The sequence below is a fragment of the Cydia splendana genome, chromosome 12 (genome assembly GCF_910591565.1).
Source record: "Cydia splendana chromosome 12, ilCydSple1.2, whole genome shotgun sequence".
NCBI lineage: Eukaryota > Metazoa > Arthropoda > Insecta > Lepidoptera > Tortricidae > Cydia > Cydia splendana.
In genome coordinates, this window is record NC_085971.1 from 14,220,294 (window position 1) to 14,238,789 (window position 18,496).

The window sequence follows — 18,496 nt, forward strand, 5'->3', positions numbered from 1 at the left end:
TCATAGTGAAAAATTGACAAAAAACTGTTTAGCCCGCTCCACACTCGTGTGGGAATCGCGGCGCAAAGCCATAAGTTACTCTATGGTTTACAATACATGCTAGTGCTGCATTCTGGCAACACTTAAACTAACCACCACAACTATAGATGGTCAAGCAAATCTTGTCAGTAGAAAAAGGCGCGAAATTCAAATTTTCTATGGGACGATATCCTTTCGCGCCTACATTTTTCAAATTTGCCGCCTTTTTCTACTGACAAGATCTGCTTGACCCAGTATAAACACAAAGCCTAAACAAAGCCTAAACATAGCCTTTACATACAATAACCAAGTTCTGATATGCACTGAAATATGATACTTATATGTTTGTACTCTGTGCAGGCAGATTTATAGAAGATCAGTTGAACTCTAAATGAATGAATAAAAATGGTTTTTATAGTTTGTCAAAGGGCTGTCTCATTTCAAACATAGAGAGAATCATACTATCTTTGTCTTACACTAGTACTAGAACCCAAAAGAAAAGGATGAGTATAGTTTTTTTGTTCTTATTTACTGACAAATTTGGTTTGACTAACTATAGATATGTTATTGACATATATATATATATTTCTATGAACTTCGTGCGAAATAAAAAGTATAGATGGTCAAGCAAATCTTGTCAGTAGAAAAAGACGCGAAATTCAAATTTTCTATGGGACGATATCCTTTCGCGCCTACATTTTTCAAATTTGCCGCCTTTTTCTACTGACAAGATCTGCTTGTCCCAGTATATCTAAGTAATAAGTGGAAATGTGAGAAAAAAACGGCTACAAATATAATGACCACCAAAAAATACTTTGGTACCCTAAATAAAAAAAATCATGCTTACCAAAAAAAATTACTGAACACCAAAAAAATAAGGCCTAAAAATACAAAAGTACCACCACTTTAATTACGACTGCACTTCAAATTGTATTCAAATACCAAATATATTGAATGATCACCAAAAATCATTAATGATCACCAAATCTTGAAGACCAAATTAATGCGATATTTTCACCTAAATAAACCACTATGATTACCAAAAAATTTATACATATTACCAAATAAAGTAAACTGATGCCAAAATTACTAGCCCCTCCCGCTCAACCCCCCGTAGCCCGCACCGCATACCTACCTAACCTAATCTACTTTTCTAGTAGCATTTCGTTATGCTACTAGAAAAGTAAGTTAAACTGCTATCAGTTAAGTGGGTTAGGTTAGGTTAGCACTGCGACCCTTACAGAAACGAAATGGTCCTAGAAAAGTAGGTTAGGTTAAGTTTCAACTGCTACCCATACAGATACGAAACGCTACTAGAAAAGTGGGTTAGGTTAGGTTTGAACTGCGACCCTTACAGAAAAGAAATGCTACTAGAAAAGTGGGTTAGGTTAGGTTTGAACTGCGACCCATACAGAAACGAAATGCTACTAGAAAAGTGGGTTAGGTTAGGTTTGAACTGCGACCCTTGCAGAAAAGAAATGCTACTAGAAAAGTGGGTTAGGTTAGGTTTGAACTGCGACCCTTACAGAAACAAAATGCTACTAGAAAAGTGGGTTAGGTTAGGTTAGAGCTGCGACTGTTACAGAAATAAAATGCTACTAGAAAAAGGTGACGAAGTGGATTAATTAATTTAATAGGATAACGATATATTAAATGATTGCACATTTTTAATTAAAATGTGGTTACAATTTTGTGATCATTTACTATTTTTGCGTTTACAATGATTATTTTGGAGCCATTTGCTTTAATAGGATAGCAAGATTTAAAAATTTGGTTATCATTTTACATTAAAATGGAGTTCTAATTTTGGTGGTCATTTACTATTTTTGGGTTTACAATGATTATTTTGGTGTCATTTTCTTTAATAGGATAGCAAGATGTAAAAATTTGGTTATCATTTCACATTAAAATGGGGATTGAAATTTGGTAATCATTGACTAGTTTTGGGTTAATAATGATTATTTTGGTGTCATTTCCTTTAAAAGGATAGTAAAATGTAATAAAATTGGTAATCATTCCACATTAAAATGGTGTTATAATTTTGGTGATCATTCATGATTTTAGGGTGGTAAAATAGATTTTTTTGGTATTAAATTTTACTAAATCTGGTGATCAGTTAAATAGCAGCCGAAAAAAACTAGTATCTTAATATTCATTATAAACCTACATGCTCATTATTGAATCATTTTTACAAGCAGTAACATCAATAGGTGTCTCATTTAATATAATCAGACTAAATTACATTTCAGCAACACCTCCATATTTCACAAAATAAATCAAGACATTATCCAACCTATATAATCTTGACGTGTATTGTATCAAAGACGCCTGTACCTAATATAAACCGACCAAGTAACGAATTAGCTATATCATCATATTTAACAAACAAATTTATGACGTTTTGCAACCTTCTTATTTTGGCAAATATATTCCGATACAGCAGGCATGTATATTGTGAAGGGAGGTATTCCATCTGTCCAATCTTGGTCCAATGTGTATTTGCGTCTCACATTTTGCTTAATGAGAGAGTGAGACGCAATGCATATTGGACAAAGATATTAAACAAGTAGAATACCACCCGAGGAGAAAAATTGAGTCTCCGGGCTGTCAGGAGCCTCCGGGACGTCAGGGCTATGACGCCAAGTACCTAATATAAACCGACCAAGTAACGAATTAGCTATATCATCATATTTAACAAACAAATTTATGACGTTTTGCAACCTTCTTATTTTGGCAAATATATTCCGACACAGCCGGGCATGTATATTGTGAAGGGTGGTATTCCATCTGTCCAATCTTGGTCCAATGTGTATTTGCGGCTCACATTTTGCTTAATGAGAGAGTGAGACGCAATGCATATTGGACAAAGATCTTAAACAAGTAGAATACCACCCGAAGAGAAAAATTGAGTCTCCGGGTTGTCAGGAGCCTCCGGGACGTCAGGGCTGTGACCGGGCCGGGCCCGCACCGTGCCACGTCCGAGCCCCGGTGATCACGTGATGCTCTCCATAGAAAACGAAGCTCCGGAAGCTCCGGCCCGGCCACGGCCCGGTCTAGCGTGAGTCATCCTTTACTCTGCCCATTTAGTTTAATAAAGTCTACTTTTAGCAGTAAGTACTGTTTTGGCCATCTCATCAGTAACAATTAGGAGTAGGTAGATAGTCAACGAGGAGATGCTTTAAAATATGACACTAAAGCAATAATAGTGGGTGATTTAGTATGGAAGATATCACACAAAATAAACCGTTTTATTTGTTCTTTGAGTATCTAACCTAATATAGAAAAACAGGTGTGAAAAGTGCGGTATTTAAGTTACTAAATTTTATTGTAGACGTTACCTAAGAAGTCAAATGAAACTTTATTTATACTTGTTTATACTTATAAAAGATTAAATTTATTGAAACATTAAACAAATAAATATAAATATCGTATAAAAACTTATAAACTAAAAGTATCTAACTATTCTAAATTAATTAAAATTAAACATCCCTAAACCTAAACTACAATAAAAAATCACCCCTTGGCAAGGTCCCTTAGACGCTGGCAGCATTACCTCGCTGAATTGCAATGCTTATGCGCTGTGCGAGGAAGCTGCCAGCCCTACGGTCCCCAGTCACATCCAGAAGAAACTTACATTTTGACATCAAAATGATGTCATTTTGTTAAGTGCCTGAGTTAATATCTAATTGAAATTGTTTATATTCGAATGCCACTCCAGATATTATAAGCCTCCTCTTAAATCGTTCTTAAAATTGGAGAATTAATTTAAAATAAAAATGGCAAAGAAAGTCAAAGTGACAATCTTCAACTTTTCCGGAAGCGCACAATAATATATCGGGGCACCTTTAAACCTTTTTAAGGTTAGGTTGCCGATTTGCCGGATTCTTGTTTCGTCGGATTTCTCTTTCGCCGGATTTTCTTTAGGACGTCACAATTCACAATCAGAGTAATATAAGAGTATCCGACGATATAGACGGAGAACTAGCTACGGAAATAGGTTTGCAATTTATAGAGCAACGAAATCCCTCTTGTTAGTGTGCCATACTATCATTATTAATTAATTCGTGCGCCTGGCAGCTGTTCAGCGGTGCTTGTATTAAGAATCCGGCGAATCGGGGACTAACCCTTTTTAACAATTAACTGTTGCGGAGATGCAAACCCATTTAATGATAAAGGTTGCGGTTTAAGCGTTCCCGCAGCCATCAATTTCATTTCCGGCCCCGTTTACTGCTGCGGTGTGACCCGGAAGTAATGTTTTAATACAGACTCCTTAGCGCTGATTATTATGTTACTCTAAAAGTCAAAAGTGAAAGCATTTAATATTATTTTATTAATTTGCCTTTTTGTTTAATCGTACACAACTCACACGAAAAAGTATGAGTGAGTGAATGTTACATTTGATTTAGAATGTTTCACGAGCAAATCAAAACCTGTGTATATTTTAAATACGTTCGTTACCTTACTTCCTTCAATTTGTTTTTTAGACTCTAAAACGGTTTGTCGAAAATATTATGCTCGCTAAAATAGTAAGTACTACAGTGTTGAATGATTCACGTTTAGTTTCACTAGACCTTATATCGACAATACAAAAGGTAATCACGGTTCATATCCCGGTCGATATAAGTCTAGTACCTTACTTAATTTCATCTGCAGCAAAAAAAAACTTATTTCAAACCTGCGTTATTACGCCGGGAAATGGATTTGTTTACATTTCCAATTTCTACTGAATCCAAACATACTTAGGTATACTGTATTTATATTTAACTTGTGTGTGGTGTTTTCCGAGGTGAAATGGTTAGCAGTGTCCGAACGATCCCGCAGGGACCGATTTTCACCTGGTTTACCCAGTTTAATGCTCCACTGAGGTCAATTCAATCTTACATTCTGACGTCAGAATATCATCAGAACAGATATCTAAAATATGTCATTTGGTTATCATTCGCACGTGATTTTTTCTCGTATGATAAAAAAAAGCCATTAATTTCCCCCTAAATTTTACAGATTTCTTACTTTATGATGGTTGGTAAATAATTTTTTGTTTTAGGCTTAAATACTAGTTTTGAATTGTTAGTTTGCTTATAAATATTTACTAAATAATTTGTACGTAACAGGAACCCCTCTCAGGTGAAGGCCTCTTCCAAAGTTTGCCATTTTGATCGGTCTAATGCTGTTTGGTGCCAGTTTGGTCCAGCTATTTTTATGATGTCCTCGTCCCAGCGTGAGTGTGGTCTTCCACTGCGTCGCTTGCCTGGAGGGCCTTTCCATAGACCTCGTAGATTCTCGTACCTATAATTATGCTTGACAAATATTAGCGCAAGCGAGACGCACGGGCGAATAATAACAAAATGACATGATTTGATATCATTTTGATGTCCAAATCTAAGTTTGAAATGGACTCACTATCTCATGTCTCTCATGAGTATATGAAATAAATGAATGGTCTGTAAAAGTGTGAATATTTTGAGATAGTGGATTATTAAGGAACAAAATATACATAGGAAAACAATGACAATTGTATACATGGTATCGCGTTAAGTACCTACGGACGGAGTAAAGGACTTTAAAAACTACCGAATTTACTCCCGTATATATAAATATACATAATATATAATATACAGCGGTGCAGCGGTGTTAGAAACACCGAACTGCGTTCCAAAACCGGCATGTGGATGTGGGCAGGGCACGTCTGCGGAATGTACCCGGAGCGCTGGACCAAACTATAGCTACAGACTGGGTCCCACAGGACAGATCTCGGGGCAGAGGAAGACCAAAACGGAGATGGCGGGACGACCTTGACACAGTTTGTAAAGGGTGGCGGGAGTGGGCATCGGATCAGTTCAAATGGCGGGAAAGATATGAGGCCTTTGCCCAGCAGTGCATATAAACATTTTGAAACTTTCGCCGAAACCATTAATATTCACTGAGCGTGCTCGGTTCATTTGATCCATACGGAAAGCAACACCGACTATTTAAATTATGTTGTGGTTTAAGACAATTAAAACATTGAAAATATTAATTTCGACAAACTGGACGTGGTATGCCGACGTACCAGCAAAAATGAGTGGGTAAGGAAAAGTTTTAAGTATGTAGTTTCTAAATTGCGGTGTTCCACCCTTAGGGCGACACTGAGGCGATATTCGTTTGAACGCCTTGCAGGTAGCAGGTAGATAGTAAGGATTAAGCAATTTTTTCTTAACTGGAACACCGTGCACCGCGAGCGCAGGCGATTGTACATATAAATAAGATTTTTTTGTCGAAAATTAAATTGTTTTTATTATGTTATGTTATGAACTCTTATATTGTAAATAAATTCAATTAAGTAAGAGTTCGTTGCCCGTTGGTTTGTACTCTTACCCTGTAATAGAAGAACGGGATCTCCTGACACAAATATATTCTTAGGGCCCGATTCGGATTTTGAAATAAACATCTATTAGACATCTTTTAGACATCACCAAGATACGATAACGATAATGTTTAAGATCTAACCTGTTTTTTTTACATTTACGCGATTCTGGAGATACTGTTGAACGATTTCCACAGGATATTACTTAGAGATCCAATTCACATCTAATAGATATCTTAGAATCAAAAGAGAACTAGTTGATATGTAAACTATAACGTATCTAGAATGGATCTAGTACGTGTCGTCTCTTGTGAATATCTTGAAGTTCGAATACGGCTATTATTCTTCTTCATACTCCGTGGAAGGTCCCAACCTTTTAAATTTTGTGCATGAAGTGTTAAAGATAACATCTTCATTTTGGACATAGGTATTATACATTAAATATAACATTAAAATTTCACTGTGTAACCGCTTAACCCTGGGTTAGTGGGATAGTGCAAGTGGCGCTAAGAGTAATACAGAATACGCCTGTTTTCTGATTTTAAGACGGGGTATGAATTAAATCTGCCGGCGTATTATGGATGGCTTTATCCATCTTTATCCACGTGATAAAATAACTGTCACTTTTTAACACCGTGGGATAGAAAGTGACGGACACCGTTTTATCACGCTGTCACGTAGACAAGAACGACCATCATATCCGTATCCGTACTAGATTAGTTATGGATCTGATCTGTCAGTGTCAAAACTGGCGTTCCTGGTTGAATGGAGCGAATAGGCGGATACATTTAGAATGCAACCTAAACTTATTATCACTGCTTTACTAAATTACTTAACGTAAAAGTATAAAACTTTGCCCTACAACATAACTTTGCCCACCGCGTCACAGTTCAGTACGTGCTATGACGCGTGGGCAAAGTTATGTTAAAGGGCAAAGTTTTATACTTTCACGGTACTATTAACATTGCAGGAGCAACTTTGTAGTAACGTACTGTTCCCACCGGCTTGCATAGACGGCTACGGGGTAATTAATGGATGGTCACTTTTACGAATCCTATATTTTGACCAAGCGAACACGAAAGGTCTCAGTTTCAACTTGGACAGCAATGTTTTTGTTCGTTAGGTTCGGCTGTTCTCCTCTAAAGATTGCATTATTCGTGAAATTTTGTGAGTAGGGTCGATAATCAACTACTTATTTGTACTGTCGATTCATTTTTCTATTCTTTTTAAATGGCGAAGCTATAGGTACATTTATTCAGTGCAAAGTGAGACTGATGCACTAGTTTGTATTTTTTTTTGTCATAATCTGCGTATATGTATACTTAAAATTTGCGTAACGTTTGGTATATATGCTTAATTCTTTTTATCGTCAATTCGGTATGGCAAAGACGTTGGTCAAAATACGTTCCTTTTCTTTTAATGCTAAAGGCCCAGTACTTACTTGCCAAGTACAGATAATGACTACCGTAAAATGGGGTGAGTAGGGTCAAAACTGAAATTCAAACCTCGATAACATTTTATTTTTACGTATGAAAACTATTTTTGTTTTTATTTTATTTTGGGTAGTTCCATTTCATAACTTTGACGATAAAGAGGAAAACCCACCTCATCCCGTAGTGCCTCGTATTTGGGGTGAGAGGGGTTTTCATACAAAGGTGATTTTGGAAGATTGTAGGATCGATTTTTTTTATTATGCGTATTACTATAGCTCCATTTTAAATTGGAATACATTATTTTTGTAGCAGTAGCCTTAAAATCCCTTCTCACCCCCCTCTCAAACCCTCTCTCCCCATTCATAACCCACCTCTCCCCGCGAAACCTACTCACCCCGTTTTACGGTACCATAATGTACAAACAATAAGTCCTAATACCAACCAAATCTTCCGCGTAATTAGTACGAGTGTGAACTAGGGTATCGGTGTTCCCTAATTATCCTAATCTAAAAAAAATATGGTTTATATTATAAAATACCAAGTGGCCCAAGACCGAGATAGGTGGCAAAAGCTGGAGGAGGCCTTTACCCAAGAGGGGATCCCAAAATAAATAATACTTAGGGTACGAAAAAAACTCTATTTACAATAATTATTATTAAGGGATCACAAATAAAAGTTCTTGTTTTATTTTATTTTTTATTTATATTTTAAAATGTCACATATTTGGACCACAGCCTGCATGCCACCTACGCCCGCCTACGCTGGGCGGACTCCGCTTGGACCAACCCCCACGAGCGCGTATATAAGCGTCAACCCTCCACTGCTGAGGCCACTCTAGTCTCACCTGCGCGTCACTCGCGCTGTGTCCAGACGTGCTTAGTGATTACGACAAACTAAGGTAAGTTCATTTTAGTTATGCGGTTTTTTAAAGTTTCGTGAACATTGCAGAGTTTCGCAAATATTTATGAATACAGGCAATATTATATTAATGAAATAATAAAATTTTCAACAGCTAAAAAATCAAGGCGCACATTTTTTTGGAAAGCAATTAGGACATGTGATTATGTACTGAGAAAATGTATACAAGTACTTTTAACGTCTAAAGTACCTATGTTCGTTAAGTATATGTATTTTATATTATAGTGTATATTTTTTAATTTTGTTAATATAAAGTTATTCGAAGTAATGCATAATTATAGGAAAAAACAATTAAATCTACCTAAAAAATACTTAATTTGAGAGACATGTATAACCAAAAATATAACAACAGTGTTTGATATTAAACAATAAGTATGTAGGTAGCGAATTAATTTGTCCAAAAACCCGATGTTTCTATGCCGATTTCACCGGTCATAGTTGTGGACAATTAAAGTAATAGCTAAATATAAAAATTAAAATACGTAGGTGTTTGATATGAACTACCCAACAAAAGTTTATAAGTTACCTTACCGTAAAATGTAGCTACTTGCACTCTGCTCCCCACAGTCCCCACTGGGTAATTTTGTGCTCCAACAGTTTTTTTTTATTTCTATAAACTATATCAAAACCTCATTTAAGTATTACAACATGATAGTAGTAGTGGTCTATTTTAAATCGGATTATATATCAAAATACCTACCATAAAATGTAATCATTTTAAAATCTTCGAGTTTTTGAGCATTATTAAAAATGTGTCACTTAACTTCAAACAGCATATCCACCCTATTACCTTTTCTTAATACCAAACTCGCAAATTCTGACACATGGATAATATTACGGGTAACAATCGACAAATAACAAACTCATCAAACTAATAACTATTTTGGAATAATTCGCGATGGAATAATACCCAATTAAAAACATTATTTGATGTGTGTTAATCGTGAAAGTTAAATGTTAGAGTAATGTTTGAAAAGTTTTATTTATACTAGAGACCGTACGGGGTGCTCGCTGACCTGTGTGACACGTTCCACATATCGCACGCCCATCACTTTCTGATCAAACCAACAAATGTAGTCAAACACAATATTTTTTTTTATTTTTATTTAGAACACAGTCACATATACAAATGGACTTGTAGTACAATATATGTAGTGTACTTAAACATACTTAACAGACCTGCATTCTTAATAATTTCATATTGTAATTTGATTACAAACTGTGGCTACACTGTGTCTGTCATATCAGCAATTAAGTTCACGTCTCTCCTGTTGACATACGCAAACTAAGGCTATAACATATATAAAACGGGTCACTCACGTACTTTTAACTTCCTACTCCCGTTGAAGCTCCTCGTTATAAAGCGAAACATGTCGAGTAATCTCCGACTTAAATACACGAGTGACCAGTGATCTTATACCTTTAAACGGGCAAATACATATACAGCCTGTGGCCTGTAATACGAGCAATAAATTAAACTGTAGGCTGTACTCCTCATACTGACCAACATTTGTTCAGCAACTTTTATATAACTTGTGGTTTGATTTTTAATACACTTCAAAGTTTATTCTAAGACGCAATGTATTGTTATGTTTAAGGCGTGACAAGCAACGTCAATCACAATGATATGGCGTGGCGATGGCGTCCATTGAAGATAATATTTATTTTATATGAAAACTAGGGACCCTAAATACTTCATAATTTTTAAAAGTTGTTGAACAAAAGTGTCACCGTTTGAGGAGTACAATCTATGTTTTAATTATTTGCTCGTGTTACAGGCCACACCCGGTATAAATATATTTATATAGTATTTTGGGGATTTTGGATTGTTCGGGGGCGAAAAACCGATCTAGCTAGGTCTTATCTCTGGGAAAACGCGCATATTTGAGTAATTATAATTATGTTTTCCGAGCAAAGCTCGGTCTCACAGATATTATATTTAAAATATCTGTGTACCTACCCCAGAAGTTTTGTAATTAAAATAGGGCCAAGCCTAATTTTCTGATTTAAACCTTATTTTCAACAACTGCTTTCATATTACTCTGATTAAAATCATTACTTACATGAACACAAGGGGTGTGACATGATCCAAGTTTAAAAAAAATGCAAGTATAAATAAATAATAAATAATAATAAATATAATTAAAAATACATATAATTAAAATGCAAGTATAAATAAATAATAAATAATAATAAATATAATTAAAAATACATTCATACACTTGCAAAAAAGGGTTGATTCAACAATTTTTCATTTAAAACTAGCGACCCGCCCCGGCTTCTCAAGTGCACGTTAAAATCGTTGAATAGCTTTTAAAAATTCGGTAGGTATAATATTATAAGTATATAAGGTAACAATATATAATACTATAATAATAAAATCATTTTATATCGGATATAAATCCATAGTTGTTAGTTACATTTAAAATTAACTTCTAAAATAGTGTTAGTGGAATTATAATCTAATCTTAACGCGACGAAGACCATGTCGTGAGGAAAGCCCTTGCATTACCGAATAATAAGAGAGGCAGAGGTCGCCCGCCTGCTACGTGGTGGTCCACCATATCAATGGATTTGAAACAGACCCAGTTGAACAAAGAGACAACCCAGGATCGCCCGACCTGGCGCTTGAGAACGAGGAGGGCCGACCCCAAATAATGGGAAGAGGCACGGAAAGAAGAAGAAGACTACAGTGTGGAGTTTTGTCCACTGCTGCAGCAGAGGGGAATTCCACCTATCCAACAACGCTATCATGATACTGTTAGCGCTGCCCCGCCAGCGGCTAAGTAAAGAGGCGCACCGCTTCCGCATGATAGCCGCAAAGCCGTCGACTTGCGCCTCCGCGAACATCCTGGAGGCGCTACAGTGACGAGGCAGCCCCATCAGTATCCTGAAAGCGTTGTTCTATTACACTCGTAGATCAGAATGAAATATTTTTTGCAAGCCGTGGCCGAAGCCTTTCATTGAAGCCTGTTTGTAAAGATTCAGATTTTAGTACTGATTCGGATGATAGGTATCATTGAGCTTTATAAAATCTGGTAGAACACTCATTAAAACGTGGTTAGGACTTTGAATATTAATGAGAGGACTAACTCCTAAGCCTGTATCGTACATTTTATATACAACAACATTAATGAAGTAGCCTGTATCGTACACCTAAATTGATTGTTTTTTGGAATTGGAAAACCATTTTTATTCTAATTCGTAGTCTAAAATGTTAAATAACGTAGGATCCCACTGGTATCTGGCGTAAAATAAATTTCAGATTACTAATATAAATTTCGCAACATATACTTGAATGGCTAAAAGTAATTACATATTGAAATGAGTAGTTTACTACACTCAGCTAACTTAAATGAGAAATTTCAGTAGTAAATGAAAAGCGTTTGTTAAATATTAGTTTACACACAATACATAAATATGTATTAAGACTTTAGACTCCATACTGACTACATCACTAGGTACTATAAAACAAAGTCCCCCGCCGCGTCTGTCTGTTTGTGTGTTTGTATGTTCGCAATAAACTCAAAAACTACTGAACGGATTTTCATGAGGTTTTCACCTATCAATAGAGTGATTCTTGAGGAAGGTTTAGGTATAATTTGTTAAACCGTGCAAAGCCGGGCGGGTCGCTAGTTGGAATATAAAAACAGAATTTCATAAACGAACAAACGTTTAAAACAACAAAAGCTATGCTAAAGCTTAATTGCGATGCTCACATGAAAGTCAAGACAGTCTTTGCCCAAGGCCATCAGGCCCCTTGTCAGGAAATTAAAGGAATAAAACAAATATGGACATAATTTTCCCCTAATGCTTATGGCATTATTAAAGGTTAGCGTAATTAAATGAAATGTGATTCTTAGGGCCACTTGCACCATTCACTAACCCGGGGTTAACCGGTTAAACCTGGAGTTACCGTCAGTCAGTATCAGTGCAATTTGACACTGACAACGGTTTAACCGGTTAACCCCTGTTTAGCGGGATGGTGCAAGTGGCGCTTAGTTATCATTATTAATGAAGTAACTTAGGTTAAACGGGGCGTTTTTATTAAATCGTCTGTCCGACTTATTTTCATAATACCTAAACAGACAGACATTAACGGCGCGATTCGGGAAATGAATTAGAGATTCACTAGATATGAAATAGTAAAGATATGTGACGTTTCACGGCAAAAGGTACCTTATGGCGGCTGGCGCTTACGCTATTATTAACGCCGCTCCAATATTCAACCACTCGCTCCAATATTTACATGTCTTTACTATTTCATATCTAGTGAATCTCTAATTCATTTCCCAAATCGCGCCGTAAGGTAAAAAACCTACTTGTCATTCCTGTAATGTTTACTCTAGTTTTCAATATATCTGGACCTGGAGCCATTATAATTTCTCGTTATGAAACGGTTTTGGATATGACCTGTAAGCTTTCAATAGTGACATTTGTGGACCAGACATTTCCCTATTTATGTGTGAATTTTGATTGTTTCCCATCTTCGTCTCTCAAACATCAAATGTGTCGTGGTTAATGAATAATGATTTTTTAGGTAGACCGTTTTTTCTTCTATTAGACAACACATCTACACAACTATCGATATCGATCAAAAAATGTTTCTAACTCTAGCAAGATTGCGACAGTTTTTTGTTTTGTCGCGAAAATTCCGGGCTCTGATTATTAACAAATAATAAAATAGCTTACGAAACAAAACCATAATTAAAAAAAAAGACTTGGGACGCTACGGAACACACGCTGCGAATAGATCTTGCCAAATTATAAGGTATTTCGGTGTTTGTGCTTGCTTATCCTAGTGCTTGTTTTTGTTATGTTCCGTCAGGTTAGGTCAGGCTAGACCCGAACAGTTTCGAACTGCTGAAACTTTAGTCTTACGATATACTAAAATAGGAAATATAAACAACTAAGTTAACTATAATATTACAGGTCCTAGAGAATCCCAACATAAATTTTGATGGAATGGTGAATTAATTGCACATGAAGGATAACAATCCTTCTCTGATGGAAAGCCACATATAGGGATTTAATTTCAACTTTTTATTTATTTATTTGCGCTTTAAAACGGAAATACCTAAAGTCTAAAACAATTAAATACTTAAGTAATATCTTTAAAGCTGTTAAATACTTATCACTTAGGTATATACATACATATATATATATATTTTAAACTATGACATAGGTACATACTTCTGTTTTATGAGTTCAATATTATATTTTTTCTAAAATATCTAAATTAAATTAATTTACAATATTTTCTAATTGAATCGAAATCACATTTCAGAATAAACCCGCAAGCATGCTATTTTACTTTATAATTCAGTTATATATTTATGATATAACCGGAGGGGCATTCTATATCTTGTTAGGGACGTCAAAGTCATCTGACATGTCGCTAAATTGAATTAAATAGGATTAAATAAGTGAGTACCTAGTCTAAAATATTCAGTTATTTTAATGGCAAAATTCTGAATAATTACAAATATTATTCAACCTGTCTTCTATTTGATTTGGGACTAATATCTGAGCGGTTAAAGATTTCATAAAGTAAAGCAAGCGTTAAGCATATGAATGAATTAACAATGTCTCGAGAAAATACTAGATTTTTTTTTAACTTTTCGTATTCCGTAGGCCGTTTAACGTAGATCCGTGCAGTATGTATTAAATTATAATTAATTATAGTTCAATACCTACAAACGTGAATCCGAATTCCACGTTCCATATGATAGGATAAAGTAAGTCAAATATGTTAACGAAATACCGTTTAGACAATAATTTGAACTAACGTCGGTCGCTTTATTCAAATAATTAAAAATAGGTACTATTTTAGGCCTCATTCATTCGGGATGTTTTCCCTTAGGACCGAAGGTAACCAATGTAATTCGTTTAAATGTCTCCCCCGCTGTGTTTCTTAGAGTAGTTAATTAAAGAATGGCTATTAACTCTAAAAGCTAAACATGTCCATTTTTTACAAAACTTGGAAATAGAGTAGTATTTATAGTTTACAAGTTAGTAATCTTACCTAATAAACAATTTATTTAATGAGATTTTAATTAATAGTATGATTTCTTAATTGTGATGCTATTTTATTATTAACATAAGGTAAGGTGGGGTAAGACGAACATAGTTTATTTTGCTCGAGGCAAAACAAACAGTATGAAGATTCCATACAATTGTTTAACTTGCCCCGGTGATAGTCTTATCCCACCTAAGCGTAATTTGATTTCTATAGCCTCACAGAACACAATAAATACCTATTGTATAATACTACGTACAGTAAAGGGCCATAAAGTTTGCACATCGGAATTTCGGCTTCGTAGAGCGTTGTCTCTTTCATTCTCGTTGCCTCCAATATTCTCTTTCTAAATACCGATGTGCAAACTTTATGGCCCTTTACTGTATCTTATATATGTTCATTTTGTTAAGAGCCTTTGAATTAACAATGATTCCTTTATGTGAATATATTAAGAAGCCCCTACGATAAAAAAACAGGATAATTTCCTTCTACATCACGGGCTAAGAAAATCCAAATATAAATATCCCGTTGGCTAAATAATGGTTTAACAGTTGAAAGAACCCCTAACTTTGTCTGTATTCGCAAAAAAGCTGCTAACACTTCAAAGAGCCTATAAAACGGTTAATTTTCAAGCAGTTTAGCCAAAATGAAAAACATGAGAAAAGTTTCATTGAAAATGTTGAAAATGTTGAATTATCTTTTAATGAAAAAGGATTGGAGACATTCAAGGGATACTTGATAAAATAAAATAGATTGAAAGGTACCGGGAATAGTGAGACGGAAATCCGGAGGCGGAGGATGGCCGTCATTTTGGATATTCTAAATACACTATGGATTATAAACGAAGAAATATTATTTTCATCACACTCGCTCAGTAAATGTGGATTTGCACGCAGGTTTAGCGGGAGTTATAGAAAAAGCGTTCTCCCTAGGGAGTTATGAAGTTTCTAGTGCCATAATTAACAGTTTTTTGTCTTTATACTTAATTTTTGTATCGCAAGTGTGATGAAAAACATTGTGTGTAACTCGGGGCGTAATAATAATAATATTGCAAGCTCGAGTCTATAAATCGCTCCGGCAAGCCGTCGCGATTTAACTTACTCTCGTTTGCAATATTCAACTTACGCCCCATGTTGCACAATGTACTATTGCGGAATGCTGTCAAAAATACCCAAGCTTACTAAAATGTATTGGCGTAAATTGGCAATAATGTATTAGTCTTAATAAATTGGGGATTTGGCCAATTTGTTCAAATAATATTAAATATACAATAAGCAAAACATAATACATACATACTTACCTAATCTTGAAAAATAAAATCTAACACAAAATACTTACACATTTTCAATAGCATGGTAATATTGAACGCCTAATAAATGAATCAAACGTTTTCGGATTAAACCACAAATGTCATATTTTCATAGAAATTTGACATTAGTAATGTCAATGACACACTTTAACTTTGAAAATGCCATGCAGAGTTGGGTTGGTCCAATTTAGTAGTATTAATATCTTATTAAATGCATTTTGATTTAAGTTTTTGATTGAGGGTAACGATTGTGACAAATAATTAATTCATAAGATTTTCAAATTGTAAAATACAATATTTGCTTTGTAATAATGTTTAGTGTGTGAGTAAAGATTAACAGATTAATAATTACTTCATCAAAAGCGTATTAACATGAAAAAAAAAATAGCTCCACTATGGGGTATTGGTTAAAAAATACCCTTCCTTCAAACTGCGATATCAATTGATATCTATTTAATAATCATTTTAACTTCTAGGATCGCAGAGCCCATTATGAACGAAGTAAAAATAAATGAACCTATTATTATATAATACAAGGATCCAAAAAAAACGAAATAAAAGCCTCTATGATCCGAGAGGATATAAAACTCATATAAAAAATAAACATGCTTTTCGAGAAGTCTTCGATCAACCCGCAACGAAAGTGAATAAAATTATTTAAGATAAGAGAATAAGAGATTAGAGAGAAGATAAGAGATTTAGTGAAGCTTTATCGCTATATTTTTGAAATAACTGAAGAGAAGAAAGGACATATCACGCAGATCATTTTGTGAGTTAGATTCGTACGTACAGATTGACGTCAATTTGACATCACTTGCCCATGTATAATATTATGATAGTAATTTCTCTTATTGCTGTACGTATACTGGTTCGAGAGGGCAATATACCTATGTACCTATTATTGAACCGTACATTATATAATATTATATTACACACATAGAATTAAGTACATACCTACTCTTTGCGTTAGCCTTGTTTCGCATTGAGTCAAAAACGTCCGGAAAAACTGGCATCTTTTCTGTAAACATACAAAAGTTAACAATTTGGATACATTTTTCTTTCATCTTTCGACTTTCATCATATGAATTTACATGCACATTTAAGTCCGTTTTATTTTATGATGTCTGTCAGAAAAGTCACATAACCTTAAGACGAAACAGGAGCTGAGTTTTAAATATTTTAGGTAAATATACCCGTCTCGCTAACGGAAGCGGCATCTAAAAGTAGTGCGATAAGGTCAAGGCGAAAACTCCTGCGTAAAAATCTCAAAAATCGAGGTTTCGTACTCCTCTGTTTCCTCCTCCAAAACTTAACCAATCGTAACCAAATTTGGAAATCTAAATGACTATGAAATTATCTGTGTCGGACCGTTTTGCTTTTTTGGCTAATTGATATCAGTTTTGAATGCCACGCCTCTCATTGCGGCATAGTCAATTAGGCCATTTTGGCCATTCTTGAAGGGCTCTAGCGCCTTAAAAAACAAAAATATCAAATAAAGCAAAACGGTCCGACACAGATATTGACAATATTAATCTGTGTTGAAAAAATCATTGCTCTAGCTTCAAAAACCACGGAGGAAAACGAGGAGTACGTTTGTATGGAGAAATTACCACTCCCGTTGGCTCTAAAAGTTTTTGAGCCACTTCACTCGTGCATTAGATATACCTTATGCTCTCACATTGGCTGTTATAAAATGTTATATAACATCGTGTGGCAGGGACAGCGTGATAGTACTAATAGTGTTTTCTTATGTTCTCCCTGTCACACGATGTTATATAACATTTTAATATCTGGCAGACCGAGCTTTGCTCGGAAAACATATAAAAACTCAAAAATGCGCGTTTTCCCAGAGATAAGAGTTAGTTTTCCTACCTAGATCGATTTTTCAGCTCCGAATACCCCCATACACCAAATTTCATCGAAATCCTTAGAGCCGTTTCCGAGATCTCCGATATATACCGGGTGTGGCCTGTAACATGAGCAAAAAATTAAACTGTAGGCTGTACTCCTCAAACTGACCAACATTTGTTCAGCGACTTTTAAAAATAACTTGTGGTTTGATTTTTATTACACTTTAAAGTTTATTCTAAGACGCAATGTATTGCGAATTTTGTTATGTTTAAGGCGTGACAAGCAACGTCAATCACAATAATATGGCGTGGCGATGGCGTCCATTGAAGATAATATTTATTTTGTATGAAAAATAGGGAGTCTAAATACTTCATAATTTTTAAAAGTTGTTGAACAAAAGTGTCACCGTATGAGGAGTACAATCTATGTTTTAATTCTTTGCTCATGTTACAGGCCACACCGTGTATATGTATATAAATAAATAATATACAAGAATTGATCGTTTAAAGGTATTATTAATATAGATAGATAACAACCAATGTGGGAATACCAACAGGCTACAGACAAGCTCGGAGGCTAAACACTAAACAGGATTAAGAACTATG

General features: G+C 35.1%; 1 protein-coding gene and 1 long non-coding RNA gene across 2 annotated transcripts in view; one reads left to right on the top strand and one right to left on the bottom strand.

Annotated features, from left to right (window-relative positions):
• Window positions 1–18,496, bottom strand: part of LOC134795744 (uncharacterized) — a 333,124-nt gene that overhangs the window by 50,138 nt on the left and 264,490 nt on the right. The window lies entirely within an intron of this gene.
• Window positions 8,498–18,496, top strand: part of LOC134795719 (allatotropins-like) — a 113,821-nt gene continuing 103,822 nt past the window's right edge. The window contains exon 1 of the mRNA XM_063767669.1: window positions 8,498–8,692. The gene's annotated coding sequence lies outside the window, so the exon portion shown is untranslated. The remainder of the gene's footprint in view (window positions 8,693–18,496) is intronic.